Below are 12,568 nucleotides of genomic sequence, written 5' to 3'. Positions count from 1 at the left end.
TTCTTGACAATTAGAGTTTCAGAGCTTCTTTTTAGGGGAAAAAAGGGTAAGAATTCAAGTGGGATGGCTTCTGGAAGCCTGACTCTGCACAGATCCCCAGCCGTGAAAAGATAGAAGCCCATGTGTCTGGCCTCTTAAAAAAGGAATAATATAAAAAGAATAAGAAAAGTACTTACGGTTGACCGGATGCTCACCAAGCTCTGTTCTAAGTACTTTAACGTGAACCAGCTTTTAAAATAATTCCACTTATACAAGCTACCTCAAGTTGTGAAATTCAAAGAAGCAGGGAGTGGAACAGTGGTTGCAGGGAGCTGGAGGGAGGAGGAATCAGGAGGAGTTGTTCAGAGGGTACATTGTTTCCATCCTGCAAATGAAAAGAGTCCTGGAAATGCTGGACAAGGCCATACACTTAGAGAGGGGTAAAGAGGGGAGATCTCATGTGGGATTTTTTTTAACTAGAATTTTTTAAATGCTCTGACAATATTCTATTAAGGGAGGTACCAACATCCGTCCCCAGTAAACACTGGCAGCCAAGAATCAAAACCAAGGGACTGACAGTTACCCCCAATCCTGAGTCCACTTTAGTGAAAAAGGAGAAAAACACTCAACACTGTATTCTTTTTGAGTATTAAAAACTGTTGAATTAAGACACCTCAAAGGGTATTTGGCATGTAAATCACATCTGTATAAGCGTTTTTTAAAAAAAGAGTCCACAATAGCCAAGAACAAGTACATCTTATTATATGCAAGCCACACTGAAATACCAGGAACATGAAAACAAATGTTTGTACACAGAAAGCACATAAAGAACACTATAGGAATAATACGTAGCCACTAAATAACAACTGTATGTCAGTAAGTGAAAAATCATCACTTAAATGATGAAAGAAATTAAGATGACAGGAGCCTCATAAACCCAGTTTTCTGAAGACCTTATTTATTCTCATTAGGATGCCTGCACAGATGTTGCTGATGATGTGAAACAGACATTGTAGTCATGGTGAAAGGGAGAAAAATGGCTGTCCACCATTTTTCACCTCCACATCTCTCTGGCTAGTCTTTAGTGGGATCAGATAGCAAAACAGGAAAAGAATTTGATAAAACGCCTACCCGGCCTGCAGGCTCCTGGGCAACCCTTCTCCTCACCTGCCTCCCTCCCTTGCTCCGGCATGGTTCTGGGTTCCTCCCTCCGAGCTCAGCACTGCCCAGGCACTGGGCACAGCAAACCAGTGCTTTACTGTCACCATCCCTACCAGCTCCTGAGCTCCTGGAGCAAGGTCTCTCCAGGATGCCAGCATCCCTGGCTCTGCAAAGACTTCATGGCACCAACATGAGCCCAATTTAACCACAGCCCAAGGAAGTCCACCAGTTGCTTCCCCTTTGAAGGAATTCGATCATGCTGGCCTGATAAGCTAGCATCCCTGACCTCCACATTTTCAAAACACTGCATAAATCCCCACCAACACTGTGCCTTTCTTTACTTGGGGTCTGCTGTCTGCGATAGGTCCATCTTTGCCTTGGAAACTGTCCTACCTTCACCTCTCCCCAAAGAAACAGCCAGGAATGTCTCAGGAGCATCTGAAAACTGCATTTAAGTGTCTCTTTCAAGGCGAGTTTTCACTCAGAAGGAAACCTTCCCCAAAGGTAAAATGTTTTCCTACGTGATCTCCCTAACATCAGAACACTTCTTTCAACTGTGGCATTATGTTTATGGAGTTTTGTGTAGACAAAGGTAAGGACTAGAAGAAACATTTTGAAAAAGTGGGGAGGGGGAGGAAGGAAGAGAACTTTTGATGATGAAATTGGAAAGTGGAGGAAACCAGGCTGAAGGGTGCAGAAAGCAAGCATTCACTCACATCTTCAACACACAGTTGTGCTAAGAGTTTGTGCTGCTTTATGGGCTGAATTATGGTCTGTTCACACCTGATGCTGCTTTCAGTGCCCTTCCTCCTTTTACCTATTACCCTCACAGTCCTTGTTTATAGTTTTATTGAGATATAATTCACATACCATTAAATTCACTCTTTCAAAATGTACAATTCAGTGGTTTTTAATATATTCCGAGTTGTGCAACCACTGTCTAATTCCAGAACACTTTCATGACTTCCAGAAGAAACCCTGTGCCGGTGAGCAGTCACCCCACACTGCCTGTCCCTAGCCCTGGCAAGCAGGAGCCCACTTTCTGCCTCTATAGGTTTTCCTATGCTAGACATCTGGCATGTTACATCCCCACTCCCAACTCGTATGCTGAAGCCCTAAGCCCCAGGACCTCAGAATGTGACCATTCATTTGGAGTTAGGGCCTTTAAAGAGGTGACAAAGGTAAAACGAGGTCATTAGAATGGGCCTGATGCAACAGGACTAGTGCCCTTATAAGAACAGAAGATGAGGGCACAGAGACACGTGGAGGGACGAGCTCCTGAGGACCCAGTAAGAAGATGGTGTCTACAAGCTCAGAAGAGGCCTCAGGAGGAACCAGCCCTGCCATCTGGGACTTCGAACATCCAGGACTGTGGGAGAACTGCCGGATGCTGTTTAAGCTGCCTGGCCCATGGTGCTGTGTTAGGGCAGCCCAGGAGACTAAGGCAAGCCCGCAGGCTCAGTGCCAAGCCCGTGGGAGGCGTGGGAATGCTGAGCAAAAGGATTCCATCTCCAATTCCTGGAGAGAGAGCAGGAGGAAAGAGGCTCATGGGCTTGCCCCCTAACTGCTGAACCCCAACCTTTTGTCCCTTATTAAAAATGTTTCACGTGTGTGGACAGAATTTCTCTAGGGTATAATTCTTCACCCCCAATATTAAGATATAGAATTGTAATTTTACCCTCCCTCACCCCTTCCTTACAAATCAATTAACGCTCAGATGTCCAGGGTGGGGCAGAAATCCGTTAACTGACATAAAAGAAATATAGCCTTCGCTTCCTGGGGCAAGGACTCCCAGTGCAGGCTTGGACAGAGATCCACATGCACAGTGAATGTCCACACAAAGCTCTGGGAGCATGTGTGCAGCTCAGGAGGCCGCCACACGAACCTTTCTGCATGGCCAGATCTACTTCTTCTCCCCTCCCACCCCACAGACAGCACTGATTTTAAAAGACAGGCTCTGGAGCCCGGGCGTGGTGGCTCATGCCTGTAATCCAAACATTTTGGGAGGCTGAAGTGGGTGGATCATTTAAGGTCAGGAGTTCGAGACCAGCCTGGCCAATGTGGTGAAACCCCGTCTCTACTAAAAATACAAAAATTAGCCAGGTAGTAGTGGTGTATGCCTATAACCCCAGCTACTAGAGAGGTTGAGGCAGGAGAATCGCTTGAACCCAAGAGACAGAGGTTGCAGTGAGTTGAGATGGCACCACTACACTCCAGTCTGGGCAACAGAGTGAGACCCTGTTTCAAAAAGAAAAAAAAAAAAGAGGCTCTCATTACGTTGCCCAGGCTGGTCTCCAACTCCTGGACTCAAGGGATCGTCCCGCCTTGGCCTCCCAAATTGCTGGTGTTGTAGACGTGAGCCACTGCACCCAGCACAGAATCCACTCTTCTTTAATAAGTAGAGATGCTTATTATTTGTGCCTTTTTTGTTGTTATTCTTTATTTTCTCTCAGTTATTTTGAATATACAAAATATTCGTGGTATTCAAGGATCAGGTAACAGCTTTACAAACCAGAAATGAGAGATTACTGACATTTAATCAACCAAGAAATATTTATGAAATATAAGGCAAAAAAAAAACCCACCACCACCAACACACACACACACACACACACACACACACACACACCCTCCAGGTTCTTAGGAGTTCAAAAGAGTACCTAGAAATAAGGAAAAATGTAAATTGTTCTGAAACATGCAAAGTTCATCATGTCATGAATGAAAGGAACTCTCCCTCTCCCCTGCCTCTCTCTCTCTGTCTCTCTCTCTCTCTCCCGACTCATTTACTGTGTGAGTCTCTTAGGGAATGCAGGGAATTTAAGCACTAAGCACAATCATCTCCCACTAACTCCACCCCACCCCCACCACGAAGGCCTCCCGTTTTTAACACTCCCCACCTCTGCACAAAAGGTCCTGATCCTTCTCTATTCAGTTGCATTCTCTTAATGCAATGCACCCGGCACAAGCACACATCAGGCTCACGGGTTATCTGCTGACAGAGGGGCGGGGCTTTACACGCAGCAGATAAGATGCTTTGGCAGTGAGCCTCTTTGCAGCCTCACACGTGATGCTCGGTCCATTTTTTTAAAGGGGAGGACTACGGTTTCATTGAACACATCTAAAAACATAATGGAGGTGGGGAGGAATTAAGGTCAATGGGTAAAATGGGCCATTTAAAAGTGCATGTATTCTAGGGAAAAAAAATCCAGAAACATTTTCTTTCTGTTATATTTTAAGATGTCTTGGGTTGCCTTCAACACAGATACATGACCATTTGTGATGAAAAGATAAGTATAGTTTCTTAAAATTGAGAAGTCAAGGGGATTTTCTGACCTTATTTTAAAAGAAACATGTAAATATTTTAGAGGAAGTAAAGAGGAAAAAGGAAAAGCAGTACTTTTTAAAAAGAGCACCTTTTTTTCCAGCTTTAAAGCCACAGATACTTTGTTAACATAAAAATGTGTGATGTGATCTGTTCATTAAAAAGTAAGTGCCAACATAAATTGAATTTTAAACTATCATTTGGCCAGACAATAATTTTGAATTTAATCACTAAATTGATTTTAATTGCTTTCAAATGGTCCTGGCAAAATTTGAGAAAGCTCTTCATTTCTGCCAATTCATTAGAAGCAGGCAAACTTGAATACAGAAGGAAAAAAACCAAATCATTATAATTAAACAGAATTTTCTGCATTCAGTATCTTCCCAATGTCAAGCAGACCCAGAAGCTACTGACTCTAACAAAAGCACAGGAGACAGATGGGAGAATGGACCCCCTCATGACATTAAAATACCACCTGGCTTATAAATGCACGTCCTGGAAGGCATCAACAACAAAAGGGCTCCCCTGTTAATTTTTATTTTAAATCGCCTTTGAAAGACTTCTAAAACTACAGGAGCTCAGAAATGCTTTCCCCACATTCATGAGGTATTCTGCTCTTTTGTGGGTTTTCTTTACTCCATGACTCACGGTATTTCTAGATATTAACCCACTCCTCTATGCATCTGCCATGGAGGTTTCTTCCTTTCTTTCTCTCTCTCTTTCTTTGAGACAGGGTCTTGCTGTGTGGCCCAGGCTGGAGTGCCATGGTGCAATCACGGCTCACTGCTGCCTTAAACTCCCGGGCTCCTGCCTCAGCCTCCTGGATAGCTGGGACCACAGGTGTTTGCCACCACACTTGGTTACTTTTTTTTTATGTTTTATAGAAACAGGGTCTCCTTATGTTGCCTTAAAGGTTTCCTTAAAGTTTTTACCCTGAGCCTCATGCCCCCCATGTCTATGTTATTCTTACTCTCAAATGACATCAGAAACAAGCCACATAGCTGCTGAAGGCTGCTTGGGCTTGGAAACCAGTCTCCATGTGGCTGTGCCATGCCTGGCGTGGCAGGCCCCTGGCAGGTGTCCATGCTGCCTTCCTGAACCCACGCCTGGGGTGTGAATGCATTCCACACAATGTCTGCGACCCCTCCTTTAGCATGGCTGAAATGCAACATTTTAGGCAACTGCAGAGATGAGGCCATCCCCCCTCAGGACTGCCTTGAACTCTTGGATCCAAGAAAACTGTGGCAACCACAAAGGCCAGAGATGACGGAGGGCCGCAAGAGAGCAAACATCTTGGACCCTGAGAGGCATGCCATCTCGGCTGCAACCCACCCAAGTCTGCCCTGGTGGCACACTAAAGCAGCCACAGAGGGCACAGAAACCAACGGGCATGGCTATGTCCCAGTGAAGCTGGATTTTCAAATATGGGCCATGGTTCACACAGACCTAGAGCCTGATCAAAATGGTACCATAGGTACTACTTCCTTTGTGATTTAATTTGAGCAAGCCATATGCTAATTTTGAAATCATTTTCCAAAAACCCAAACAAAGCAGGAAAAAAAATCAGAAAACTTTTCCACTCAGTATTTTCCAGTGCTTGTTTCCAGAAGGGCCAACAACAGGCGGGACAGAATGTGGTGTCATGGACACTGTAGGGTGTGCCCAAGACCCCCTTTCAGGGCATCCCCCCATCTCCAATTGCTGCCCTCCCCCAAAGCCAGGGCCCTGTGAATGGACAATGTGGACCTTTAGAAAGGCCTGGGCCCCTTGACTTGAGTCAGGACAAGCCCAGACCCAGAGCACCCCTGGGGTCGGCTAAAGACCCTGGGATCCCCGCAGCCCAGTCCTTCCAATCCGCAAAGTAGCACCGCCCAGCTCCTGCACTTCCCAGGCTCTGATCCTTCCCAGGAAACCCATGTGCAGCAGTGGATCACCTGCTCAGGAGCCCAGAGCAGGAACTAGGCAAAGAGGCTGGGCATCTCTGGAAAGGCAGGCCCAGGTACAATACTGAATTGTCCCTCTTCATCTGACAGTCACTTGTATTTCAGAGACACTCCTTCCAAACCCCAATGCCTCATAATCTCTATTCCTATTCAGGGCCTCTGGAGAACTCCTCGCCCTTCAAATGGGAAGTGAAGTTACCTGTGTTCCTAAGACAGCTGCAAATGTCCTGACACAGGCTACAACATGGGACAATCTCTAGGACACTAAGTGAAAAAAGCCAGACACAAAAGGACAAACACTGCATTACTCCACTGACGTGAGGCACCTCAGACGAGTCAAAACCACAGTCACAGGAGATAGAACAGTGGGTGCCAGGGGCTGGGGGGAAGGGAAAATGGGGACAGGGTTTCAGGTTGGGATAATGAAAAAGTTCTAAGGTTGGGCTCGGTAGCTCACACCTGTAATCCCAACACTTTAGGATGTGGGGGTGGGAGGAATGCTTGAGGCCAGGAGTTTGATGCCAGCCTGGGTAACCTAAGGAGACCACGTCTCTATAGAAAGTTAAAAATTAGCCAGGCGTGGTGATGCGCACCTGTGGTCCCAGCTACTCAGGAGGCTGACGTGGGAGGATCATCAAGGCTGCAGGAAGCAACAGAGCAAGACCCTACCCAACTCCCCCGCCAAAAAATTTTTAAAAAGTTTTGGAGTTATGAATGGCGGTGATGGTGGCAGAACAGTGTAAATACGGGATCCCAGCACCTCAGTGCCCACAAATAAACACTCTCAGTCACTCGCATGTTGTCAGTGGTAGCTTTGGCCATACAACACCCAGAGACTACAGGGCTTGAAAATTGCAACATATTTATTATCTGGCCATTGACAACAAAAGGTTTGCCAACCCCTAACAAAAACAAACCATAATATAGGGTGGAGCAAGATGGCAGAAGAAAGAGAAGGTTCCACTGATTGCGCCCCACCCCAAGGACACCAATTTAACTATACGCACACACACACAAATGAATACGCCAAAATATCCAAAACCTTTTTTTTAATGCACATTAGGGTCAGTGCCTAAATATGGCCTAAAGAGATTATGGTGAATCGCTTAAAAAAAGGTTGTAGTATGATGAATACAACAGACACGAGACCCCTATAGTAATTTTCCTTAGAGGAATCTGCAGGGCAAACATGCCTCTTGTCCTTCTCCATCAATAGCTCCTCTCCTACACTGGAAATAAACTCCCATGATGTGAGTAGAGACAGCTGGCTTCTCCTGAGACGCTGCTCTGTGCTGCAGCTACAGTTACTCCTCCCACTCCGGACTCTCTGGGTCCTCCCAACACCAGCGGGCAAGGGAAGCAAGGGGCCGGGGTGAACAGGTCATGACCTCTTTTCCCCTGTGCGACCCACAGCCCCGTCTCCCTGCCCATGCCTGGCTCGTCTCAAATCCCACACAATGTCCAAGCCTCGGCTTCCCAATGGTTCCATGTGGCAGGGCCTTTCTAAATGCATAGGGGAGGGCTGCTCCCCATCACAATTCCCGTGACAGTGGGTTTGTGGCTGCTCTCTAATATCTGCCTCCCTGTAAGCCTATCAACTCCAAGATGGCAGAAAGCGACCCAGAACGACTACCTCCAAGCATTGGCCTGCACAGAGGAGGCTGCTGACACATGCTTACAGGGTATTCTATGAAATTCAAAAGTCAGTGGACATAAATGGAATTTTATTGGAATACAGCCACGTTTTTTTATTTATGCAATATACAGGGCTGCTTTCTCACCATGTGGCTGAGCTGCAGAGGTGAGTGGTTAGTTGCAGAGACCGTCTGGTCCCAAAAGCCTAAAATCTGTACTCTCTGGTCCCTTACAGAAAAAGGGTACCCACATTGCTGTTGAAGACCACAGGGCTTAGAACCGGAAAACTACATCTTGGCACAAACTCTGCTTCCCAGGGACCCCGGGCAAGTCGCTTCATCTCCGTTTCCCCGAAAGGAAAAGACCACACCAGAGTCATAAACATCTCTCTCAACTTAACACTCCTGTTCACTCTCAAATCAGCTCAGAGAGGACTGGAGAGCAGAATGCCAAAAACACAGGCTTCATCTAGAAAAGATTATGTGCAATCTACTCTGTTCATTTAGGTGACAGGCAAATTGTATCTGCTTTTGAACTCATCTCCACCTCCGGCCTCAAAATAAGTAAGGAGGAATTCAGTAAAGCTCAGGGAGCCAGACAGACTTCACTTGAGTCAACTGGGTATTACAAAGAGGCTGTATTTTTTCTTTTTCTCTTTCTCTCTCTCTCTCTCTCTCACACACACACACACACACACACGCACACGCACACGCACACCCCCCTTCATCTTGAACTACAAGTGCAGCTGCACCCATTAGTCTTATTTCTGACACAGGAAGAACCAGGACTAGAAACAAAAGTGAGGCAGGAATGTTCCCATACACAAGAATACCACTAGATGCTTCCGAGTTCAAGCCTTTCAGGCAAAAAGAGGAAAACCACATCTCAGGCATCTAACACTCCTAATAGTAGTATTAGGGAGTTTTAAACACAAAATCTCTTTGGGAAAAAATTATTTACTCTGCAAGATACAGAGAGCAAAGTGCCTGTCCAAATATGTAATTTACATAAACATTTAAATGCTGGCCAAATTGGTATTGTTTTATGTGTCACATATGCTTAAATACCAATGAGCATTTATATTACAGCTGAAGTGAGTTATTTCCTCCTGCTCATAATCAGTTCTTAAACAGTATAGAGTCAAAGGCAAAACACCACTCAGGAGACTATGCAATTTTTCCATTCAAATTTGGATAATTTCTTTTTAAAAAGCAAATCTCTATCATGTAAATCTCAGCAAAAACGTCTCCTTATTAAGCAATTATAGACCATTTGGATGCTCCAGGGAAGGTCTAATAACATCTTAACTCGGGAATATGGGCTCCCAGTGCTCCTGCAGCATTTGCTATTGCAAGTTAGAGTTACGTGTTCACTTCTCTTACTGAGAAATTTGTCCATATATCTAGGAATGTTGGATCAAAAAAGAAAAATAAAAGCATATAGTCTATTCAGGTATTAGGTATATAATACTTCAAATATTCAAAACAAGTAAAGTGAGACTCTAACCTCAAGTCCAATGGGAATTTGGAACGAGAACAAAAACAGCTATCCTCTTAAGACTGTCTGTGGGGGACCCATGGTGTTCTGGGTTTCCACAGAAGGTGTGTAGAGAGAGGAAATTTCTCACCATTGAGGGAGATCAAGAATGGCAATAAATCCCACTGTCTTGACTGTAGCTGACTCCTGTCTCTCCAGCTACTGGACTACTCCCTGGTCCAACGAATTTTCATCCCTCTGGATGGGCTCCAACAGCCAACCCAAGACTGGATGATCACTGGCGCCCCGGAGTTCAAGACCAGCCTGAGCAACATACCAAGACCTCATCTCTACCAAAAATACAAAAATTAGCTGGGCATGGTGGCATGTGCTTATTATAGTCCAAGCTACTTGGTAGACTGAGGCAGGAGGATTCCTTGAGCCCAGGAGATCAAGGCTACGGTGAGTCATGATTGTGCCACTGCACTCCAGCTTGGGGTACTGAGTGAAACCCTGTCTCAAAACAAAAGGTAAAAAAAAAAAAAAGGTTTAGAAAGTACACATCAAAGAACTGAAAGCAGGAACTTAAGGAAATGTTTGTGTAGGCAAGTGGAGCAGCATTATTCATAACGGTCAAAAGGTGGAAGCAACGCAGGTATCCAGCTACAGAGGAATAAAGTGACCTATCCATACAATAGAACAGCACTCAGCCTTAAAAGGGAAAGATATTCTGACACATGCTACCATGTGGACACTACACTGAGTGAAATAAGCCAGTCACAGAAGACAAATACTGTAGGATTCCACTTACCTGAGGTCCCAGAGCTGTGAAGCACACAGAGACAGAAAGCCGGCGGCGGTTGCCAGGGGCCGGGAAAGTGGGAAGGAGTGGGCAGCTAGGTACGAGTTTCAGGACTACGAAACAAAAACGTTGTGGAGGTTGGCTGCACAACTGTGTGGACGTACTTGCTGTTACCAAACTGAACACTTAAAAATGGTTAAAATGGGCCAGGCACAGTGACTCACACACGTAATCCCAGCACTTTGGGAGGCCGAGGTGGAAGCACTGCTTTAGACCAAGAGTTTGAGACCAGCCTAGGCAACATGGCAAGACCCCGTCTCTACAAAAGTTAAAAAATGAGCTGGGCATGGTAATTCACATCTGTGGCCCCGGCTACTTGGGAGGCTGAAGTGGGAGGATCGCTTGAGCCCAAGAGGTCAAGGCTACAGTGAGCCATGATTGCAACCCTGCACTCTAGCCGGGGCAACAGAAAGAAACTCCATTTCAGAGGAAAAAAAAAAAAGAAGAAAGACAAAAATATATATTTAAAAGGAAGAATAAAGGACACTGGTGTCAGGCACAGGGACCAATAAAGGTGCAGGACCCTTTGAGCCTCAGGCACAAGGAGTTAGCACTTACTTCCCCTTGAGGGTGGGGCTAGGGGCACCTTGCTGAAGGTCTCTGCCCCCACACTGGCTGCCGAGCCTCTAGTGTTTTGAGAGTCTTGAGCATCAGGATAAAGGTGGCACCAGAGTGAAGAAAGACAGGACCCTGCCAAATGTAGGTGACATGGCCCAGTGTGGCCTGGGGCCGGTGACATGACCCAGTGTGGGTGGCATTTCCTCATATGGTCCAGTGTGGGTGACCTGGCCCAGTACCGGTGACATGGCCCAATGTGGCCCGGTGTGGGTAATGCTGCCCAGGGAAAGGGACACCCCAGGTCACAGCAGCAGTAGCTGTTGCTTGAAAGGCAGGGACAGAGGGGCTGGGCAGACTCTGGGGGCTCACAGTTCCGAGTTCCCAAGTACCCTGGGAAGAGTGCTTCTTTCAAGTGGGGGCAGAGGCCAGACGGCGTGCAGTGAAGGGTGAAAGGGTGACAGCTGAGAGGAGTGGAGTCTTTCTTTGAAGAACGATGACGAGGGGAGAAAAGCCACAGCAGGGCAATCAGCTACTGGACTTGGGGATTGGTTTTTTTTTAACATAATGCTTTGTTTGTGTTTTTAGCGCTAAAGACAAGTGGAGAGTCTGTGCAGAGAGTAAAGAATGGAAGACAGAGGTGAGAGAGATTTTCTTCCCATACAAAGCCTAGAGTTTTTACTAAATCCCAAACCACAAGAACTCTTGCTGACCTCACAAAATTAAACCCACGTTGTCCACATGTTCAGAAAACCTTGCGCACAGATGGAAACTTTCAGATGGTCTTTTCCCTTTCCCATGGGGAAATGTCAACAGACCTGCTGGAGATGGAGAGCCCGATAAGAGCCTCCATTCAAAGGTGGGAGCCTGAGAAAATGAGTTCAACCGAGGCAGGAGGGACAAGGCGTTCCTGCAGCAGAGAAGCGGGAACAGTGAATTCCACCTCAACTGCTTCTCCTTCAAGCCAGCTTTCCTTTGCTAATTAGCAAAGAACTCTCGAGCAGCTGCAGGTCTGAATCCGAGCAAGAAGAAAAATCACACAGTCCCAACCCTCCGGGCATTTATAGTCATAGGGAGAAACACACAAGGCTGGAAGCCAGCACACTAAGTTCTAGGGTGTGGGAGACATGAGCACTGTGGGAGACAGGCCAGGCCCTGGCCTTCAGAGAGCTCCTCCCACCTGCCATGGTCAGCCTTCCCTAAGCCAGGGTACTTTCAGGTTTCACTTCTAGAACCAGCCCGCTGGGATCATCTGCGAACTCTCATCCTTCCCTCCCACTCAGAGCCCAGACAGTTTCACGGGCTAACCTGTTCTGTCCAACACACCTCCCCAAATGGAGCTACTGAAATACATATTTAGCCTGAGCACTGTGGCTCAATGCCTGTAATCCTAGCACTATTGGGAGGCCAAGGTGGAAGCATGGCTTGAAACCAAGAGTTTTGAGACCAGCCTGGGCAACATGGTGAGACTCCATCTCTACAAAAGTTAAAAAAATGAGCTGGGCATGGTAGCTCATGCCTGTGGCCCCAGCTACTTAGGAGGCTGAAGTGGGAGGATCGCTTGAGCTCAAGAGGTCAAGGCTGCAGTGAGCTGTGATTGGGACCCTGCACTCCAGCCTGGTTGACAGAGACCCT

General features: G+C 46.4%; 1 protein-coding gene and 1 long non-coding RNA gene across 7 annotated transcripts in view; both read right to left on the bottom strand.

Annotated features, from left to right (window-relative positions):
* Positions 1–12,568, bottom strand: part of TBL1X (transducin beta like 1 X-linked) — a 250,659-nt gene that overhangs the window by 183,404 nt on the left and 54,687 nt on the right. For 4 of the 6 annotated variants that reach the window (XM_054251216.2, XM_078362494.1, XM_017968412.4 and 1 more), the window contains exon 1: positions 177–4,137. The exons of the other annotated variants lie outside the window; for them this stretch is intronic. The gene's annotated coding sequence lies outside the window, so the exon portion shown is untranslated. Of the gene's footprint in view, positions 1–176; positions 4,138–12,568 lie in introns of those variants that run through there. 6 annotated transcript variants of the gene reach the window in all.
* LOC144580990 (uncharacterized) overlaps positions 1–12,568 on the bottom strand; it is a 151,169-nt gene that overhangs the window by 84,535 nt on the left and 54,066 nt on the right. The window lies entirely within an intron of this gene.

This window comes from Callithrix jacchus, chromosome X (assembly GCF_049354715.1).
Source record: "Callithrix jacchus isolate 240 chromosome X, calJac240_pri, whole genome shotgun sequence".
NCBI classification, from domain to species: Eukaryota; Metazoa; Chordata; class Mammalia; order Primates; family Cebidae; genus Callithrix; species Callithrix jacchus.
The sequence above is the reverse complement of the archived record's forward strand: the minus strand, read 5'-3'. Positions and strand labels throughout refer to the sequence as shown.